Source organism: Fringilla coelebs (assembly GCF_963513975.1).
Source record: "Fringilla coelebs genome assembly, chromosome: 8".
Taxonomy (NCBI): Eukaryota; Metazoa; Chordata; class Aves; order Passeriformes; family Fringillidae; genus Fringilla; species Fringilla coelebs.
The window spans coordinates 33114768-33136208 of NC_140066.1; positions in this window are offsets into that span (position 1 = coordinate 33114768).

A 21441-nucleotide genomic window follows, 5' to 3' on the forward strand; every position below is an offset into this window, starting at 1 on the left:
AAATGTTAATTATTGTGCCCCTTCAAAAGCTTTCATCTTGTCTGACTTTGCTCTTATAGAAAAAAGTGTCTCCTGGTTGTGACTTGCAAATTGAATGAAAATTCATGCTTTACCTTTCCTCTCTCTCTCTCTTTTTTTTTTTTTTTAACACCTGCAACTGTTCTCCTTGGCTGTAATATTTATATGAATTTAACTTTAATTTTTCTCTGCTTTCATCTTCTGAATTAGTCAGTATAAAGCACAGATCACTCCTTCTCTGCTGCTTTCCTGTTTATTTGCTTTAACAATAGATTCATTAACAAGATTTTGGTGCTCAAGCTATGCAGACACATCCATTTCAAAGGAGGCTTTAATGGCATTTCATATTTTTCTACATTAAGGAAGATTAAAGTATATTACAATACCCTTTACTGCTCTATTTTCTTCATTTTAGAAGTGGTCAGTTTTTAAATTTTTTTCCCTCTTTCTTTCATCTGCAGTGTTCAATAAATTGTCCAGGCCTTTCAGATGATAGTTACAGCAAATTGAGTTCCATATTACAACTCTGAACCATTGTTTAGCCCATCATCAGTCAGATAAAGCACTCCTATTCACACAGGACATCAAAAGAACAAATATATGTTCAAAGTGGCTAAAAAGATTACTGTGACTTGGATATATCATTTTGTTAATTGTTAGTGATTATTCTGCTGGTCTAGAGGTGGTGAATTTGCTGACTCTGAGCTCATGCTTGTGATGTAATCAGAGGGGAATATATAGATATTCACGGCTGGAAATTACACCATTCAAAAAGGGTCAGGTCTATCATCTTCTAATAGCTGGAGGTGGACTAATAGCAACATTTTAATGAGCAGGAAGATGCAGGCTGATGTGTTCATCTCACACGTGTGGAAAGCCGTGAAGTGCTCGGGGGAATTTCAGCTCAGCTCAGCCTGGGGTGGTGGTGGGTGCTGAGCCAAACTGGGCTGCCCCAGTGAGAGCTGGGGCTGTTGGCCAGGTGGGAATGGCTGAAGTTAAAGCTTTTGGCTCCTGCTGGTGCAGAGAGGGATTTGGTTTGTGTGTGTTTAATGCTTTCCACTCGGAGCCATCCCCTGGTGGGGTTTTAGTGGCTGCCAGCACTGGTGGAACCCCACTGACCCCATGGGTCTGTCCCCCACAGCTGTGATGGGGAGGTGTTTTACAGGTGGGACACAGAAATAGAAAACCTGAGACCCTCCAAGGTGCTGAGGGGACTAACTCACAGGCTGGAGAGAAACACCCAAGCTTATCTCCCTGAATTAACGACCCAGAGAAGGAAAAAAATAAAATAACCCCATCAGAATTTCCAGCTCCCAGGGACTCATGTTTTCCTCTTCCACCACTGGCACTTGAGCATCTCAATAAAAACATGCATATTTGCAGGATATAAAAGGAACACTCTGCAGGTTTCTGCTCTTCAAAGGTAATTCTGGGAATCTTGCAAATGCAAAAAGCTTAAGGATGAAATTTGGAGCGGGTGCTGGCTGCATTTCTTTGCTCGTGTGTTTTACCCTGCACTGGGTAAAATGGAAAGGCAGCACTGAGAATGCCTGAGCATATGAAAGGCTGGAAGACAGATTTTCCAACAGAACAATTGCAGGGTGTAGGTTTTAGGCAATAAGCAGGTAGCCTCGTTCTCTCAAAAGAAGAAAGAAAATAATGGAAAACTGTAACATTCATTTGGAGGCCTCAAAGGCATAAAAAACCCAATTCCAACTGTTATAGGTCCCTGCAGGAGTCTACAAAGGAACTAAGCTTTTTAAGTAAGAAAACTAGATTTTGGCCCAGAGGGCCCTGTCATTGCTGCTTAATAGATGAAACTCTTTTGATACAAATATGCTGTTTACTTCTCAGCTTCAGCTTTCATAAAATATAACCTTTTTATGATTTACGACCCCTGAAAAAGTGCAGGATGGATTTTTAGCTCTGAATTGGTTGAATGTCAACAAGAAAAATATAGATAACATATAGAAATAGCAGGGTGTTAATGCCACACAAAATGATGAAATTATTTTGGTTTAGAAAAGTTAAGTTTGTTCTTCAAGTTCTTTCTGAGTGAAACTGAGGAAAGGGTTTGCTGGTAAAGCCATGGGAGGCTTTGCATGATGCAAAATGTTATGGAAGGTTTGGATGGGGATTTTGGGAAGGGATTGTTCCCTGTGAGGGTGGGGAGCTGGGGAAGTGTCCAAGGCCAGGCTGGACAGGGCTGGGAGCTCCTGGGACAGTGGGACGTGTCCCTGCCCATGGCAGGGGTGGAAACTAAATGAGCTTTAAGGTTCCTTCCTGCCCAAACCATTCAGAGCCTCCCTGCCTCCTTTTTGCTCTAAGACAGCAATATTTTGCCTGGAAATTGTAAAACCAGTGACACAGAATTGAGATGTGGCTTCAGGGAGGGACAAACTGTTCCATGTGGCTGGTGACACCTCAGGTATTGGGCCAAGCTAACTTTTACTCAAGTGACTGCTCCAGATTCGTTATTTTAATGGGAAACTAAAGTTTAAAGACTTGTTCCAAAGCTAAATTTGTATAAAGACTCTTCTTATTTGTAGTGATTATCAAAATAAAACTGAAATTATCAGAAGTGATGTAATCTCCCTCCTTTATTTGCCCAAGTTGTTTTCTTTCCTCTTGATAATCATATTGATGCCTATGGACAAGTTGTAATATACAGACTTGTTCTACTGTGTTGGCCAGTGACTGAAAAGAAACACAAAATGTTGGTGTTGTGAAATGAAAAAGGAAGTGCTGGAGCTTTGAAGACTGAGACACAAATGTAAAGATGAGAGAATAACCATTGCCAAGAGAATTGCACCTTTTTTTTTTCACTGCTTTTCTCTTTGTGTTATCTTTTTTTGCAGCTTCTTTGCTTGGCATTAACAGTGTACTTGTTTTTCAGGTGGCTTTTCTCGTGTTGTTTGTGAACCTGCTGAAAAACAACACAAAAAAAAAAATGTTGATTTTTCTGGATGCTTGGGGAAATAGCCTGATCCCAGACAAATTGCCCGGGAAGTCTCAGAAATGACTTAGCCTGCCACAGAGGCAAGGTTGTAAAAATTGAAAAGGTTTTCACTTTTGACTCTTCCAACTATTGCAGAAAGAGACATTTTCTGGTGTATGGTCTCAGAAAACTGTCACTGAGCAAATTAAAATAACAAAAATATCCATCTGTGAACCCTCACACATCCAGCTTTCCTGCCCTGCTCTGTCTCAGGGAATTAATCAGCCAGGGTGTGCATGGTGTGCTCAGCAATGGCAGCTGGTACCCAGCAGCTGCAGGGCTTTAACAGAAAATATTCCCAGGTATTGGTGCTGGAAAACACAATATTCCACTGGTCTGGAAGCTCCCTGCTCTATTTTACAGAAAAGAGGAAGGGAAATGAAATGGATAGGAAGGCACAGGGATGCTGGAGTATTGTCTGTCCTTCACAGCTGCTTACACAGCTCTGGAGGATTTTTGTGGGGTCTGAGCACAGAAAAACAACCTGGAGCTCTGATTTCCCAGTTCTTGGTGCAGCCTGATGGGAAGGGATCTGCAACAGCCAGGCCAAGGCTGCCCAGGACAGGATGTTCTGCCTGAGAGTGATCCATGGGACATCTGGGATCCTGTCCTCTCTGGGTTTTAACTGCCAGTTATGAGGCTTGACTTTCCTAGGAGTGGTTGAAATAAGCAGGATGAGCTGTCTCCTCTCCTTCATCGATTTCTGTAGAGCCTGGAAGGTTTTAAGCACGTGGTTGAAGTTTAGTGTGGGGTTTAAATGCTTTCCTGGGTGCCTCTGTCCCTTTCCCATTAGCCAATCAGTCAATACCTGCACAGAACTTTGACAGTCCCATGGAGGAGGAGGAGGAAGAAGGGAGGCAGACAAACTGGGCATCACCCAGGAGTTGCTTGGGAGCACAGACAAGGTAAATATTTGCTTGAGGGGATCTCTGAAAGCACCAAACCAAAGAAAGGCTGCAGGTCTGTAGCTGGCTCTTGGAGATGAGAAGTACAGAAAACTTCAGCTAAAACTGATTTAGAAACTGTAATTTCCATTAAGAATACTTTCTGAGCTTTTCACTTCAACTGTTTCTCATGGATTGGTCTCTTCCTTAAGTGTACACACGAATGAAAATAAGCAAGTTTATTTCTATTCTATTCTATTCTATTCTATTCTATTCTATTCTATTCTATTCTATTCTATTCTATTCTATTCTATTCTATTCTATTCTATTCTATTCCATTCCATTCCATTCCATTCCATTCCATTCCATTCCATTCCATTCTCACTGGAGGGGTGTTGGTGACATATTTTTTACTGCAGCAGTGAATCTGATGTGCCCCCATGCCTCTGAACATGGGCAGGCACATTCATGGGGCATTGCAGTAATATGTATGAGCTTGGACTGCACTCAGCCTGGAAATGACCCACCCCATGAACTCTGTCAGCAGTGTATTTTCACACCTATCAGCCTTGGAGCTGTGAAAACAAGAAGGAATTCAGCAGCAGGGTGGTTTGTACCTGCCTGGGAAGAGAAGGATAGAAAATATCACCTGTTTTTTCCAGGGTCAGTCCTGACCCTGCTCCCAGCCTTCCTTACTGAATCACAGAAAAGTCACCACCTTTCTTATCATCTGGAACTCCTCCATAGCCATTTCAACCTACCTTTCCCCAAGTGCTTTCCTGTATCTTCAGTAACCAGCTGATTCTTACATGTACACCAAAAAGATGTTTCACCTTCCCTTCAGTTCTTTTTTTTTTCCCTTTTTCTGGTGTATAGCAATTTTTACCCTTTTTTTGAAGGTCGCTTTTGATTGGGAAAAATCTTTCCTTAATAAGGATTCAGCTGAAACCTGGCATCTAAAAGCTGAATGCCAAATGGCAAATCTGGTGCTGTGATTCATCGGTGCTGGGGGTGCTCATTTTATCTGGGGAGCTCATTTAGCTGAAGGCTCTGTGCTTATGTCCTGCTCAATGGCCTTTGGAGAAAGAGAATTTACTTTACTTGTCTACTCTGAGGGTTTCTGCTGGAAATTTGGTAGTGTTTCATTTTCAGGTGGAAAAGCAAAGGACTATTCAGATATTCTCTTGAAGCTGTTCTGAAAAGTGGCTCATAATGACAGAATCATAAAGGTCACACGCTATTTTCTTTCCATAAATCTGGCAGTGGAAATATTACAGGTTCTCCTGGTCTTTATTCTCTCTCTTGCTGCAGTGAGGGTTTGTCAGATTGGGTTTGGCTCCTCTGGAGCTCCAAATGTTGGAAATAAAATGCAGAGCAGGGAGTGCTGCTGCACCTCCTTTTCCTTAGAGACTGGGATTGGAAATAGCAACTGGTGGGAGAAAAAGCTCTTTCCAACAGGGATGGGTGAGGAAGATCCTCATAATTCATTGGAAAGGGTTCCTTAAAATTCAAGGAACATGAAGGATGACAAGCCCTTTGCAGCCAGGCAAACAAGGTGAAGGTAAAATTTGGTCTCGAATTTTTAGTCCTGAATTTTTGGCGCTGAAATTTATTTTCTACTGAAATAAACTGGAAGTTATGGGAGTGTGAGATCTGCTAAATCCCCGTGACCTGGAGCTAATAAAAACCAACAAAATTAGTTTCATAGAATTACAGAATTGTTTGGGTTTGAAGGGACCTTAAAGGTGATTTAATTCAGGGTGCACCAAGCCCTGTCCAGCCTGGCCTTGGGCATTTCCAGGGATCCAGGGGCAGCCACAGCTGCTCTGGGCACCCTGTGCCAGGGCCTCCCACCCTTAAAAGGAAGAATTTCTTCCCAAAATGCCATCCAACCCTGCCTTCTCCCAGCAGAGGCCATTCCCCTTGTCCCACCACTCCAGATCCTTGTCCAAAATCTCTCTCCAGCTCTGTTGGAGCCCCTTTAGGAGCTGGAATGTGCCCAAAAGTCCCCCTGGATGTCTTCTGGATCAAACTGAGGGAAGTGAAGATTCCATCTCTGCCATTTCATGGACTGTGTTTTTCTTCAAAAAAAAAAAAAAAGGAAAATCAGCTTATGGCTTACAAAACGTTGCTCCAACTATCTGTCAGAAGTCCATACAAAATCAATCAGGCTCCTTGCTCTGCAGTAATGCCTGTTTTTCCCTAGTTTATTAACAAGAGGAGCTGGTGTTTACAAGGGTGTGGAAGCAGGGTGGGGTTTAAATCCTGAGCATGGTAATGACCCCTGAGCAGCTCCCAGCCTAGAGACCCAAACACAACACTCGGGGTGTCCGTGCAGCCCAGGCTCCTGCCCTGCAGTGAGGTGTCCATGGAGGATTGCTTGGGATCACTTCTCCAGACAGACAACTTCTAAATCTGGCTTTTCCTGAGCGCTGAGACTGCATTTGAGGCTGCTTGTGTTTGTGTGAGTGAGTGTGAGCAAATGGCTTTTGGCAGGAGGACAAGCCCCCTTTGTCCTAGACACAAACCTGGCCCAGACCTGGGGTTTTTTCACATGTGATTCATGGCCAAGAGTGTGAAATCTGCCAGATTTATAAATTTACTGGTCAGAGATGGAACTGGGTCAGTGTTTAAAGGTAGTGACTGTGATTGATCCTATAAAACACAGCATAGTTTGCATTTTTAGGACAATTTGACCTTTTTTTAGCTGTGGTCTTGTTTCAAGTCAATTGAGCTCAGTGACCAGTTTGTTCAATTCCTTCTGTGATTTGAGTCAACACCCATGCTATTCATGTGGTTAGTGACAAAGAGCTGCATTAATCTGGAGCTTTAACTGATATTTCTGGCACTGTGATATCTGATGTGACACCAAGCATGAATGGAGGTCAACATTTTGTTTTGGAGGAGCTATCCTATTTTTGTCCTTTGTTTTTGGTTTTTTTTTTCTGTATTTCTTGTCATGTGTTCATGATTTTTATATGTTAAAATTCTCTAATTTGCTTAAATTTATGTTTGTCTATCTATCTAATCTATATCATCTATATCTATCTCTATCTCTATCTCTATCTCTATCTCTATCTCTATCTCTATCTCTATTTATATCTATATCTATATCATCTATATGCTTATATTTATATTTATGCCCAAGAATGCACAAGTTAAAAAGATAACATTTTTGACCCAAAAGAACAATGTTTACAATTCACAGAGCTCTCTGCAAAGAAGTATTTACTAATATGGGGCAGTACCTTAATGCTTGGGAAAAAAAAAATGATGTGTTAGAGGAATCCCAAGGGAATCACACTTATTTAATACCAACAGTGAATTTGGTCAATTTTTTCATGGCTGTTTTTGAGCCAAAGCAAACATCCCAAAGCATTTGCTCATGGAAGAAGTCCAGGTGAAGTGCACAATCCATCTGAAGGTTTTTCTTAGTTTTGCTTTGTGTTGTTGGGGATCAGTGACATCACCAGGTCACAGGACAGGTTTTAGTGATGCTGTAGATCCTGTTAAACTCTGTTAAAACCAGTGTGAACTAAACATTTGCAACACAGCCAAGGATGTGTCAGGTTATTTTTATTTTTTCAATCATTCCCCCACATTTGTGGAAATTAAACAATCCTTTAATATGAAATCATGGTTAAAACTTAATGAAATTGGTATGTGTGCTTCACCACTGCAAGTCCATTCCTGATAATGAACTAACAGAGAGTGTGAGACTCCTCTGTTGATTGTTTGTTGGCCTGGGGAACACAAGCAAGGTCAGCCTTAGCTCAATCCCCTGCACAATTACCACGCCTGGTGTCACTAATTGGCATTTTAATGAAGAGATCCTGGGTGGGTTTTAGTCCACTCCAAAGCTGGAAGCACCATTTCATCAGTAATTCTGCCACCCTGGGGTCCTCTCACATGCCAGCACTCCCTGCTCCCCAGGGCTGACCAAGGTAAAACCCAATTTCTGCACAATTCTAATTTAAACCCAGTCTGTCTGTGGCTCTCACTCTCACAGTGCAACGGGGCATTCATAAACGAGATTAAAGCAGCCAATGGCTCACAGATCTCCCCCATTCCTTTGCACTGATATCCTGGAAATCTGAAATTTATTTCAGGCAATTTCAGGGCTCACTTGTGGAGTAGCTGCTGTGGCAAAATTGACAAATAACTTACCCTGAGAATTTCCAGTTCTCTTCTGCTGTTGGTATTTCCTGTTGGACTGAGACCTACAGTCACTTGCACGTGTGAGTAACAAGCATCTTGCATATATTTACTCACTCCTGGAAGCATTTGCAGCTTGAGGTTTCTGGAGTAACTGCAGCTCAGGCAGAATTTTTGTTCTCTTTGCAGGGGAAGGGCTTAATTGTGGGCCTGAATCTGGGCCTTACAGTAGAAATAATATCTGTATAAAGGAAATGCTGAGATGAGTAATAAAGAGCAATCTTCCTGTGAGTAAATAAAAATTACAAAAGGAAACAATAATCAATACATTTTATAGTTCAAGAGTTCAGCACATGCTGTTTCAGTACAGTACAATGGATGGGCAGCCTCTGTGGATTATGAATTCCCACATTTATGTGGAAACAGAAGTAAATAACTGAAACAAGAGTCATGTTGCAAGAATGTAAAACCAAGCTGGACTTAATGGTGTGCTGTATTTAAAAGAGTGATGTGATCCAAGGGGTATTCACTTTATCTTTTCTTTCAAGCTTGGCTGCCTGCAACCTGCCAGGACCAGCTAATTCAAAAGAAAGCATTTTTCTCCATTCCAATCTCCAATAAAACACAATATGCACTCCACTTTGTCCACTGAGTCCCAGAGCCTGGTGTTGCCAAGCACAAATGTGTTAATGATGTAAATAAACTGCTTTTCTCCTTTGCCTGGATCAGGTAGAGAAGGATAGGGCAATGCAGTGATGCAAAACACTCCTGCAATTCTTTTTCAGAGGGAACAGATGGCTGAAAGCTTCTTGCCATCTTGCAAAACCTTTTCTCTTTATGAGCCAGGTATAGAAACACCATCCAAAGCCTGGTCTTGGAACACCTATTCAAAACCAGATTTTGTGCATATTTCATCACCTCTCCTCCTTCCCTGCTTCTCCCTCTTCTGTTTCTGCAGTTATCAACCAGGGGCTGACCCCCACCTTTGGTCCCTTCCACCTCTCCATCAGAGATGAGGTTTGATGGGCCCATCATGGATTCATTCCAGCAAGAAGGATATTGCAGAGGGTTTGGAAGGGTTAATTGGCTTCCAGCCTTGCTGCCATGACGTCTCATGGACAGGCAACATGCAAAAATTCTGCTCATGCCCAGGAGGAAAGCAGGGCTGGGTGCACCTTGTGTCACCTGGGCATGGAGGGGTGCAGGGGCTGGCTTGCCCTGGCTGAACAGGATTTTGGGCTGGAAAGGCTGGGCAGTGAGCCTGGCTGTTGTATAACTAAAAATCTCATTAGCACAGGGTTGCAGGCACCTTGCAAGAGAAGAGGTGAGACCCTGGTGTGGTTAAAATGTTCCTGCTCTCAGGGATGGATCAGTTTTGCTCTGGAGGATGGTCTGGTTCCAAAGTGAGGAGCCTCATGCATAATGTGGATTTTGATTTGATGAAACGTGTCCCATTTTCCAGGTTAGCACTTGTTTTATCCAAGAAAGGCTGTTTCTCCTCATGCATTAATGGTCCAGGCTTGTACATCATGTCCATGTGATAATGCAACCCAGGACATTATAGATGAAAAAAATTCTGACATAGATGTACTTTGTAAAACCTATATTAAAAAAGCTGTAATTTAGAAAAATGGTTCTTGCAGTGTCACATTAAGAATGAACAATTTTGAATAAAAAAAACACCACAAAAAGGATAAATTTTGAGTGCTTGGCTTTGTCAGACAAATACTATCCTTGTAATCTTCATCAAAATCAATCTTATAGAGATAGTAACAGTTGTGCCCTTGTTCTAATATAGCAGAGCCATTTTGTTAATTCCCCTGTATTTTGTGAGGTGCATGGAAAATAAATTTTATGAGCAGGTGCTCGCTTACTTTATATGGGAAGTATTAAATTTGATACCACTTTCCTTTAATAAGCCCAGATAATGGCACAAAATCTGAATCTATTATCACAAGGAAGAAAGTAACAAGGACAGAAAACGAAACAAATGTAATTTTTTCTTATTACAACGCTCGCATTTCAAACTTGTGGAGTGTCTGTGCTTTACTTTGTAATATCTACTGTGACTGCATAATACCAGGATAGATATTGTTTAAAAAAAAAAAAAAATCACTGATAGCCTATTCAGGGCTGTGTCTTTGTGTTCTCATGGCAGCCCATCTCTTTAAGTAGGTTGAGTTGAACAACTACCCAGCAGGTGAAAAAAATATTCTGCTACCAGCATATTGCAATCTTTCATTAAATGGTTACCAAATAATCCCATGGAGTGGTGAGCCAGGAATGTGCTCCTACCTGCTGGCAGATATCTTTGCAAAGTGTGAGGTACCAGTTGTGTGGATACAGAATGATGCTTTGCAATAAAACCCCGTGCATTTCCTCAGGTTCCCTTTCTCCCCCAGCAGCTGTAACATGCTATGAAAATCAGCCAGCAGAACTAACACAAATGGCACAGTAAACATGCAGGCAATGATTTTTTTTTTCCCCCCAGTGCATACAATATTAGCCATTAGCCTGCAAGCAATGCTGTTGCATTCATATTTAGGGTAATTTTCACACCAATATGGTAAATGCAAGCCAGATCTCTCACCAGGTGGTTTAATGGCTGAGTTCAGGCAAAGAAAAAAAACCTCTGGTATTCATCACCAGGTTTTTCTGTCAGTAGGGACATAAATTTGTGTCCTGTAATTTTTTTTTTAGTGGGAAATTAACACAGCTCCTTCATCTGAAGTGAATGGAACTTAGCTGAAATTAAAAATTAAATACATGTAGAAGATGTTTTGTGCATGAAATTTACTGATACATAGCAGCATTTTCTTTTCCATAGTTCCAAGAGGTGCTATTTGCTAAAGTCTTTCATTTTAATTTCCTGAGGAAAAAAATCAATAAAAATGTTAACTCGAGTGATAAAAGGTATAGTTTGCTCCTGAGATGCTTAGGATTTGTGCAAAGAGTCTACAGAGCACCCCATAAAGTCTTTCTGTGCTATTGCTTTACATCTTGGTGGAGTGCAGTGCTTGACAAGGTTGCTTGAGGTGATCCCAAATTCTCTCTCCTCTACCCAGATAAACCCTCTGCAGCCTCACATCCCTGCTGGAAACTGGACTCCAAGTGCTGCTCTAACCCCACTCCTGCTGCTCTGGTTGGGCTCTGGGATCAATTCCAGTTTGGTCTGGGGCAAAAACATTCATTGTTCTTTCCTAAATTTCCTAAAAACGTTCATCTTTCCTAAATTTCCTAAAAATGTTCATCGTTCTTTCCTAAATTTCCTAAAAATATTCATCCTTCTTTCCTAAATTTCCTAAAAATGTTCACCTTTCTTTCCTAAATTTCCTAAAAATGTTCACCTTTCTTTCCTAAATTTCACATCCACAGAGCTTCCAGCCCCCACCCTCTGCAGGACAGCAAAGGGGGGGCTGGAGGCCCTGAAATGTTGGTAACATTGATTGATTCAGCCATCCATCCAAACCCCCAAAACTCAACTATTTCCATCCCTAAAAAGAGCAAATCAATTTTAAAAAAACAAACAAAACAAAACAGAACATCTTTGCTGGGAACTTGGACATAAAGTTTTACCCATGAGGGAGTTTGGGCTGACTGAGTTATTACCTCTGAAAAAAAACAGCATTCATAATGGAAATCCTGACAGAGCTGTGTGATTGGCACAGCTATAATTAACTCTGCATTCAGAAGCCTTTCATTAATATTTTAAGGATTTTTTTAATTAAAACAATTGTATTAGTTTATGGAAAGTACTCTTTCCCTCAAGTTGTCTCATACAGACAATACTCCAAATGCATTCCATTTCTCTTTTCCTTTCCCTCTTGCTGTCTCATGAGCAGGTCTCATCCTTCCCTTCCTTTTCTTTTATTGCTAGGTCCCCATAGCTTTTCCCCAGACTCAACATGAAGGTTTTTCCTTTGGATTTTGTGCCTTTTCAGGTTTTGGAAGCTCTGTGGGGCAAACCCCTGTTTCTGTTCCCTGGAGTTTTTGTCCCCTGCACGGAAGCTCAGCCTGGTGGTGCACAGCTGCCCTTCCATCCCTCCCTCCACCAACACATGTCAGCTCTGCCCTGGGGGATTGCTGGGTGAAGAGATGTGTTGGATTTGCTCACAATGCTTGGAAAACCTTTATCCATGGCAACTCTTTCCTTCTCAGCTCCCTTGGTGGAGCAATCTCGGTTCATGGAGCGTCGTCTAGGTGGGATTGTCCAGGATGGTCTCAAACCACTGGAATAAAACTCTCTCTTCCCCAGTTCTCCTTAGCAAGGCCTAAAGCTCAAGTGGCCTGTGAGAGAAATAGATTTACCAGTGACAGTTGGCCCTGGCACAGAAAACTTGTGGCTGTCCCATCCCTGGCAGTGCCCAAGGCCAGGCTGGATGGGGCGTGGAGCACCTGGGACAGTGGAAGGGGTCCCTGCCCGTGGCAGGGGTGGCACTGGATGGGCTTTAAGGTCACTTCCACCCAAACCATTCTGTGATTTTATGAACAGCAACCATGCAAAGATGTTGCTCATATTTTAAATATTACTGGCTATTTCTTACCCACTACGAAAACCATTATTTTTAGCTTGATGTTTGCCATTTTTACTAACTCAAATAAAACTGGAATTCAGACTATGCCCTTAATATTTCACTTATATACAAGAGCATATTGATCATGCTTGGTGCAGATGAAACAAGGTTTTCTATGAGAAATGATAATTTGTTTTGGAAGGAAAGGTTCATGCAGGCAGAGTCTTCAGCAAACTCTGCATTCGACTTTTCAGTATATCACTAAAATGGTGCTAAAACAACATCACAGCTGACATGTAGGTGGGCAGGTGAAATGGTCACAGGCACATAATAGATTGTACCAGCATATAATAAACCTATTTCTCATGTACCTACAACCTGTATAACTTCCCATCCAGATAATACTTCAGTGTATGATAATTTATTGAGAGGCTGCATTTCTCATACATAAAACGATTTGTACACAAGAAGAAGCCCAATGTGAATAATTTAACCAACCACTGAGAACTGATAGAAAGCAGAGTCTGCAAAACAAATGAGACCCCATACAGATGCTTCTATTGACTTATACTTGAATTCATTTCATCTTTATTTTATTTCAGCTCTACCTTAGGATTTTTTTTCTGTAATCCTCTGTCCAGAATATGACACGGGTAACTTTTGAGCAGGCTCATCATTTGAATAATCAGCCATTTAGTGACATGTCTAGTTCTGTTTAATGACTGAATCTGTAAAAGTATGACCTCAAGCACTGGTTAACTTTAAAATAGCTGTGCCCACTGCATGACATAGCCAACAGGAAGCCATTAGAGCTCCAGCAATTACCATTTACATCCATCGACGAAGTCCCTATTTTATTTTAATCTGCTTAAGTACATTTTCTGCACGAGGTTAAAATATAAATCCCTTCTCCTGAACAAGACTGGTTTTCTGGCTGACTTGAGAGCACAATTTACAACTGATTTAATTTGTTCTTCACAAACATTCCTAATGACATTACCCTGGTGCATATACTGACTGCCTCCTCTTATTCCATTAACTCCCAAATCGGGTTTAAAGACCATATTGATGCTAGATGTTATTATGGGTGATTATCAAAACAACAGACAATGGGGCAAAGTGTTTACTAACTGGTTTATATATAATTTCTGTAATAACTACAACAGATGGTAATGCTACAAACAATAAATCAAGCTTTTCACTGCTGAAATAAATTGGCAGCCTGCAGTACAGAAATGCTGTATGTAACTATATACAGATGCTTCAGTCATCAACTGTATTGTTCATCTTATTAGAAAATGGGTCTGTTACTGCTATTACAGGAAATCTTTCCATTTGCAATTACAAATGTATATTTTCAATTGAAATTGGTTTTAACTGCCAAACTGGTTTAAGTATACTTTAACCTTTAATTACAAATAGAGTTATCACATACTGCCAAACTGGTTTGAGGCATTTGTTTGTGTCTGTGGAAGTTCCACCTCAAATTGGGTTTCCACTCCCATAAATATATTTCTGCCCTTCAAGAATCCTGTGGCCAAAAGACATTTGCAGTAACTTTAGGAGTTAATTCAATATCAGCAGCATAAAAGGATGCTTTATCCGACAGTGCTTAAAACAGCATCAAACCTGCAATTAATTCCATTCACTTTGGTTTGTAGTAATTCATCAAAACATTTCCCTCCCTGCACTGCCTCCCTTCCAGCTCCTTTCTGGGGAGCTCATTCCATGTCTCTGTACTCGTGTCACCATCTTCTGGTGTCTCCTGGAGCTCCTGGGCTGCAGGGAGACACCTCCAGTGTCCTTGGGATGGAACTTCTGGTCCTCAAATCTGGGAGGAAATGTTGGCAAGCTTGAGGGGTCTGCCACACTATGAACCACAGGAACGTTGCCCAGTCAGAAATGAGAATTTTATTACAAATGAGAATTTTACTGTGAGAAATGGGTAGGATTTTTAGTGTCTTTCCCCATTTTATGGCTCCTTTGAATTGTTCTTTGCATAAAGGCAAGGCTGTGAAGAGAAGATGGAAAGAGTGAACACGTCACGTTTTCACAACAGGGTTGTGACTGTGAACTGACTGAAAGCTGTACCCCCCAGGTGCCTAATTCACACTGATTTTTAATTGGATTTAACATCACCCACTGCTGAGAGGGTGATTTAAAACACTCTAAGCATCTACTTGGATATTTAGGAATTTATTTCTGTTTACAAACACAGGTGCTGTCCTGTATTGATAACTCAAGAACTTCTGGTCTAAATTCTGCTCCCTGATCTCCAGCGTGGTTTTATGCAATGCTCTCCAAACAACCCAGATTTGAATATTGGAGCCTTCATTGCAAAATCCATTAAGAAATTGGGTCTGGAGGATTGTAGAAATGTGATACATCTCAAAGAAACCTGAGGCCTCATGTCACAGAGAGATAAAATGGCAAAAACACCCCAAAAACATCTATGTATCAAGTGTTGTGCAAGAGATGGCTCACACAACAAGGCAGAATTTTCAAAATAAATCATGATCCATGGATGACCTGTGACTGAACATGTTTCTTTTTTTCCCCAAATAAACACATAATAATTTCAAGGAGTGAATTAATCCACGAAAGTAATGATTGTTTTATGAGCAATTTGATGACAAGAAGATAATTGACATTCCAATTAACTTTTCAGGAGTAGTGAGAATAATATACTAGCTTTTCCACATATTTTTTTGGCCTACCTGTGTGATCTCACTGCTATTAGTTGTGCTGGCCTCAAGAGACATCTGCACAAAAGAAGTAAAAAAGCCACTTTACTGGCTGATCTCTTTGTGAGTATGAAGAAGCAGTTTTATTCCTAATTCTGTCAGAGTGAGATAGAAAAGAAGAGAACTGTGATAGAAGTAAAATGAACTGCCCCAGACCAGATTTGGTTGCTGACAGACAGTGACAATGAAATGAACTGTAAATACCTGTCATGGTTTTGGTAACTTCATCTCTAAGGTTGCTTTTGCCTTTGGCCTGGCTGCTGGAGGCTGCTGCTTTTTGAAGAGGGTTTTTGTGTGACAGCACAAATTTCTGTAGGATAAGTCTTTAGGATAAGTCCATCTGGAGAGCACAGAATCACAGGATCACATCCTGGAATACCAGAATAGGTTGGGTTGGGTTGGGTTGGGTTGGGTTGGAAGGAACCCTAAAGCCCAACTCATTCCATCCTTGCCATGGGCAGGGGCACCTTCCCCTGCCCCAGGCTGCTCCAAGCCCCATCCAACCTGGGTTTAGGCACTTCCATGATCCAGGGGCAGCCACAGCTCCTCAGAGAAACCTGTCCCAGCCTCTGAACATCAGAGATACAGCACCAAGCCTTCCTCTCCTCTTGGCTCTGTGCACGGGGCTCAGCGCTGCTCCAGCCCGCGGGATGCAAATGTGTCTGCTGTATAGAATAAAGATTCAAAACTGCATTCCCGGCCTTATAAAGTTCTTTAATTAGAATCCTGCAAAGGATTAGCAATCTGATTATTTGCTAATTGCCTTTCCATATTTTTTCAGGGCCTCACAAAGCATGGGGGATACTAAAGAGCAAACAGTGCTTTAAGGCCACAGTACAATGTGACAACAGTGATAGATATGCTAATTTCTTCATTCACTCCACTTCACTTCTTTTATTCTTTCCAATTAAAGCAAATGCTACTGAAACTGTAATTAAGCTAGTGCCGTAGCCCTGATTGCCTGCTGTTTTAATGAAACCCTATTGATTTTTCTTTTATTTCTAATGGCCACACATTGCGTTCAATGGTCAAACACATGGATGTTACAATGCACGGCCAAACTTAATTTTTGTTCTCTAAAAGGGTGGCCTTATCAGGAAGAATATCAAAAGAGCTATTTGTGTGAGGTCTCTATAGTTTTTCCTCTGTCTGCCTGAAGAGATGTACTCTGAGCAAACATATTACCATTAAAAAGAAATGAGTTACATTTTGTGGAGAATAAAAATTGCTATTAGTCCCCTGTAGTTGCCATAAGTTGCTCGCACACATTTAGCATATTCATGATTCCCAGCATACTTTTAAGCCTTATTATTTTTTATTAAAAAAAAAAAATCTGTCTGGAAGAGATCATGGAGAACATTATATCCTCTCCTCAAGATATTATAAATCACACCAGCAATTTAAGATATAACAGGTTATGAGGACTTTCTGATTTGTTGATAATTTTATGGAGGACTTCATTTTCACTGGTAAATCTCGCTGAATTATTTTCTAGTTTGCCTGGAAGTAGTGAAAAAGACAAGAAAAAGAAAAACCCTTTAAAGTCCCATAAAGCATGTAATATAGCTTTAAATTTATTATTCCCCAATTGGATTATTCAGCCAGGGAATTAGATATTTAACTGGGTATGGCTTTTCTGTGGCTTCCTATTTGTACTTAGGAGCCAGTGTGTACAAATCCAGGCACTGGAAGAAGGCACCAAGTCTAACTGCAAATTAATTTATCCAAAATCGTGTAACACACCACAGCAGAAACTCACTGCCTTCTCTAGGCACATCCACAGGAAGATTGAAGATTTTCATTCACAAAACATGAATATACACAGCCCCGTTCCAGTTTTGATTGAGGAGAATAAATGGTAATAAGGAAAAATAAGGAAACGTGGTTTCCGACCATTCCTTATCTAAAAATATTTCATGGCTGCTGCAGAAGACAGAGTGTAATCACATCCAGGATGCACAAAGTCAGCAGTCAGCTCAGCAAATGCACAAAACATGCACAAGCTGAGGCCCTGATCCATCCTTGCGTCATCTGAAAGGCAAGGTTGGGTTTTCCCCCTTTGTTTGTCAAGCTTTATTCAAATATTCACTTTTTTACCTGGAGGAAGGCCTCAGCTTTCAGGCTGTTCAGGCATTGTTCCTTACAATCCCTTAATCATTGTCTCTAGATCCCACATGGTGTGTTAGGGTACTGGTGGTCTGTGGGGGAAGCACCACAACAAGTAATAAACTGGGATGGAACTTGCTTCCCTCACAGAGTGTGACTGCGCCTGGTTTGTCAAAATCACGGAATTATTAAGATTACCCAAGATTATCAATCCAGCCTTCAACCAAATACCACCATTCCCACTAATCCACCCCCACAATGTTCCTGATTGTTTCATGGGGAAGGTGCCTACAAAATGCTGTAGCAATATACCCAGCTGACACTGGAAATGTTGGGTTCTGAATTCCAGTTTTATTTGAATTAGTAAAAATGGCAAACTTCACGTTGAAAATAATAGATTGGTGGGTAAGAAGTAGCCAGTTGTATTTAAGATGCAGGCAACATCTTTGCATGGTTGCTGTTCATAAAATCATGGAATGGTTTGGGTGGGAAGTGACCTTAAATCCCATCCAGTGGCACCCCTGCCATGGCAGGGACAGCTTCCCCTGTCCCAGACTGCTCCCAGCCCCAATGTCCAACCTGGCCTTGGGCACTCCAGGGATCCAGGGGCAGCCACAGCTGCTCTGGGCACCCTCACAGGGGAAAATTCCTCCCCCAAATCCCATCTATCCCTGCCCTCCATCAGCCTAATGCCATTTAAGGTCTCCATGATTCACCCCAAAACCACCAGAAGGGTTTGGAGCAGTGTGAGCAGACTGCCATGGCACAGGCTGAGATCAACCAGACCAAATTCAGTGTAAATACAGTGTATATAAAATATAAAAATGTATATAAAAAATCCCAGTTCACCCAGCTGAGGTCTCAGCACAGAGCCAGTCCTTGCTGGTCTGGTTTGTCTTGGCTGTTCAGCTGTGCACATGGCACAGGAAATCTTTCTGCAGCGCTAAGCTCGCTCCCAGGAATGAGAAAAATGCAGATTAAAAGGTGATTTTAAGTTTTTATTGATAGAGTTTCATTCCAAATTTTAGCCACGTCTTTGCAGGCAGCTTGGCTCCGTGCCACAGCCCTGACACCAGCACAATTTTAGGTAGGCAAACTGAGGATGTGAAACAGGACAATGTATTTTCTCCCCATTAACCAAGCATTCTTGCCTCCCTTATTTCCTAGCCTTCCTCTGCTGCAGTTCTGAATCACCTTCTGTTTGTGACCACTGAATGCTAAATACACTTTTATTTTACCTGTAGGCACTAAATTTTTCAAAAGCCTCACACTGCTATTAGCCTGCCAGCAAACCAGGAACATCAGCTCTTTTTAATTAGATTTTCTAACCGTGATGTTCATTCAACAAGGGATAAATTCCCTTTAGTGGAAGTTGTGGAGTGCACTTGGACTTGTTAGCTCTGGAGAAGTGAAAATCATAAATAAAATCTGACAGGGAGAAGGTAACAGTGGGAAGAGTGGAAAATAAGACACCATCATGTCACTACTCAGCCCTGTCAACTGTTACACTAATCAGGGTAGAATTAAAACCACATTTTCTACCAGGATGTTTCACAGCCAAACCGGTTAAATACATATTTTAACAAAATTGAAAGCATATTATACGGAGATTTGTGGTTTCCAGCTCTGTGAGTGAGTGCTGAAAGTGTGATGAAATAACAAAATTGCAGCCTAATAATCTATAGAATAATATTGTCAACTAATGGATTATAATAAAGTAAAAGCTATTATTAGGGTAAAACATTATAACAAAAAAAAAAAATCCAACTTTTATTTGTAGCACCTCCCCCTTAATGGTTTCAAGCATTTTGAAAGGTAATTTAAACAAGTACATTGTGTCCTTATTGAAACTGTTTCATCTCGCTAGCTGCTGAAAATGGCTTTAACCATCTCTCTGAACAAAAGCTCGCTAATAAGACAACAAAAAGCCTACAAAAGCACTGGCTCAGCATCACTGCAGAAAGGCAACTAAAGGCAGCCTGCAAATGGTCTGTTTCTTTTTTCTTGCATGTAATTAGATGAATTAAAAGGACAAAGTAGTTAATGTTGCTGTTGTCCGAGGCCCCCGGCTCCTTTCATACCGCCCGCTCTAGACAAGAGCCCGTGGCTCTCGCTCCAGCAATGTGGTGAAGAATGTTGGCAATAAGTAAAATTAACAAGCTTAATCTGTGAAGAATCTGGTCTGAGTCATAGATGAAATGTATCTCTAGCAACGAAAGGCTAGTAATTCCTGGTCTCCTTTTATATGCCTAATAAAACTTACAATAAATTAACTGCATTTTAGTTTGCAGCGCTGGCTCTATTAATCAGGGCCGAGACGTGTAGTCAAGTTACAATAGAAAGAACTCAACTGGGTGCATTTCAGTTATGCAATTAGGGACCATTGGCCCGGCTCTAATTAGGCCAGGGATGTTGATATTTCAAGTACTGTTTTATCATTAGGTTTCATTTCCTTGGAACATCCTCAATGGCCAAGTAGTGAGAAGGGTGGAGGATATTATAAGCAGGGGTCATCAGAAAGTCATTAATGGGAGTTAGGGAGGGAAGGGCTGACATTAATACCTCGCCTTTTGAAATGCTGAGCTGTCTCTGGGAGATTCGGGGCCCCTCCATCTCACAGAGGAATTGGTGGATCCTGGGAAAGGACCTCCCTCAGGGGTGATGGTGAAGTTTAATTCCTGGATGCTGCTGACCCCCTCTGCCAGCAGGTACTGCAGGGAGGGGTGACCCTGACACAGAGGGGTTGATTTCTTACCCCCTGCAAGATTTTGGGGTCAAACCCAAAAAAAAAAAACCCACCCATTGCTGGCCAGGAGTGCAGAGAAGGTGCTGGATCCTGTGGAAGGCTCATTAGGGCAATTCTGGTGGTGTTGCTTGGCCATCCCCACTCTGCTTCCTCCAGGCGTGAGATGCTCTCAGGTCTTGGCTCCACCTGAGGATGATGTGCAGTGGTTCACCCTCCACCAGCACCCACAGGCTGTGAATGTGAAATTAACACATTGTGTTGTGGTCCCTGACTGGATAAATCCAAACAGTGAAGGACACATAAAAAAAGAAGGGGAAAAAGAAAAACAAGGTCTGCCCATCCTCAGTTGTGCTTTTCTTGCCAAACTCCAGCTTAAAGCTGCAACTCCAAACAATACTTTGCCTGTTTGTAAAATATGACTTTGTTTCATTATGAAAAAAGAAATTACATAATTAAATTCATTACATCCAATTACTATATGATTCATCTGGCGGCTTAATGAAGCTTCACATGATACTAACAAGATAAAGCAAAAGAATAGCATTTTATGAGACTGCAGGCATTCTGTGTACAGCAGACTGGGCAGTTTATGAGCTCTCTGCAGTGCATTTCCTAATAGTGTGCATTGTACTAGTTCCAGTAGGGAAGATACTCCTTGGTCCTGTGGCATCTCACCCACCTCACCCTGAAAATTTGCTAAGACAAAAAACCCTTTTTTTCTTTAATGTCCATTCCTGGACCTCTCTTCTGGGTGTTGCCAAATTTTATCCTGGAGAGCTCTAGGATGCAAGGAACAAGCTTAACAGGATCATAACAAAAATAAATCTAGGCCACTCTGCAGCTGTCAGAAGGCAACACGTTTGGGATGGAAAAGAGCTGGTTTGGTTTTGAACCAGTGACCCAAAGGTGAATTACCTCAGTGTCTCCGTTGATAGGTACATAAATATTTTAGATACGATTTTGCAGAAGTGTAAAACTGCCTTTTCTTTCAAAGTACATTATCAGCCTAAAGAAGTCTATCAACTCTGTCCTCCCAATAATTTATGATCTAATAAAAGGCTTCTGTCTTTGGAAAAACTGACAGAACCCCATAGTTTTATCTTTTGGGATTGAGATCTGTCAATAAAGTGGAGACTTGTCTTTCAAATGTGTGTTTCAAACTATTTGAAACGTTCACAATTTTGAAATTAGTCAATAATACAGGAAAGGGAAAAATTAAAGACATTCAGCCTCCTTTTTCTTCCATGTATGAGTGCCCTTCAGCTTTTCTCATTAC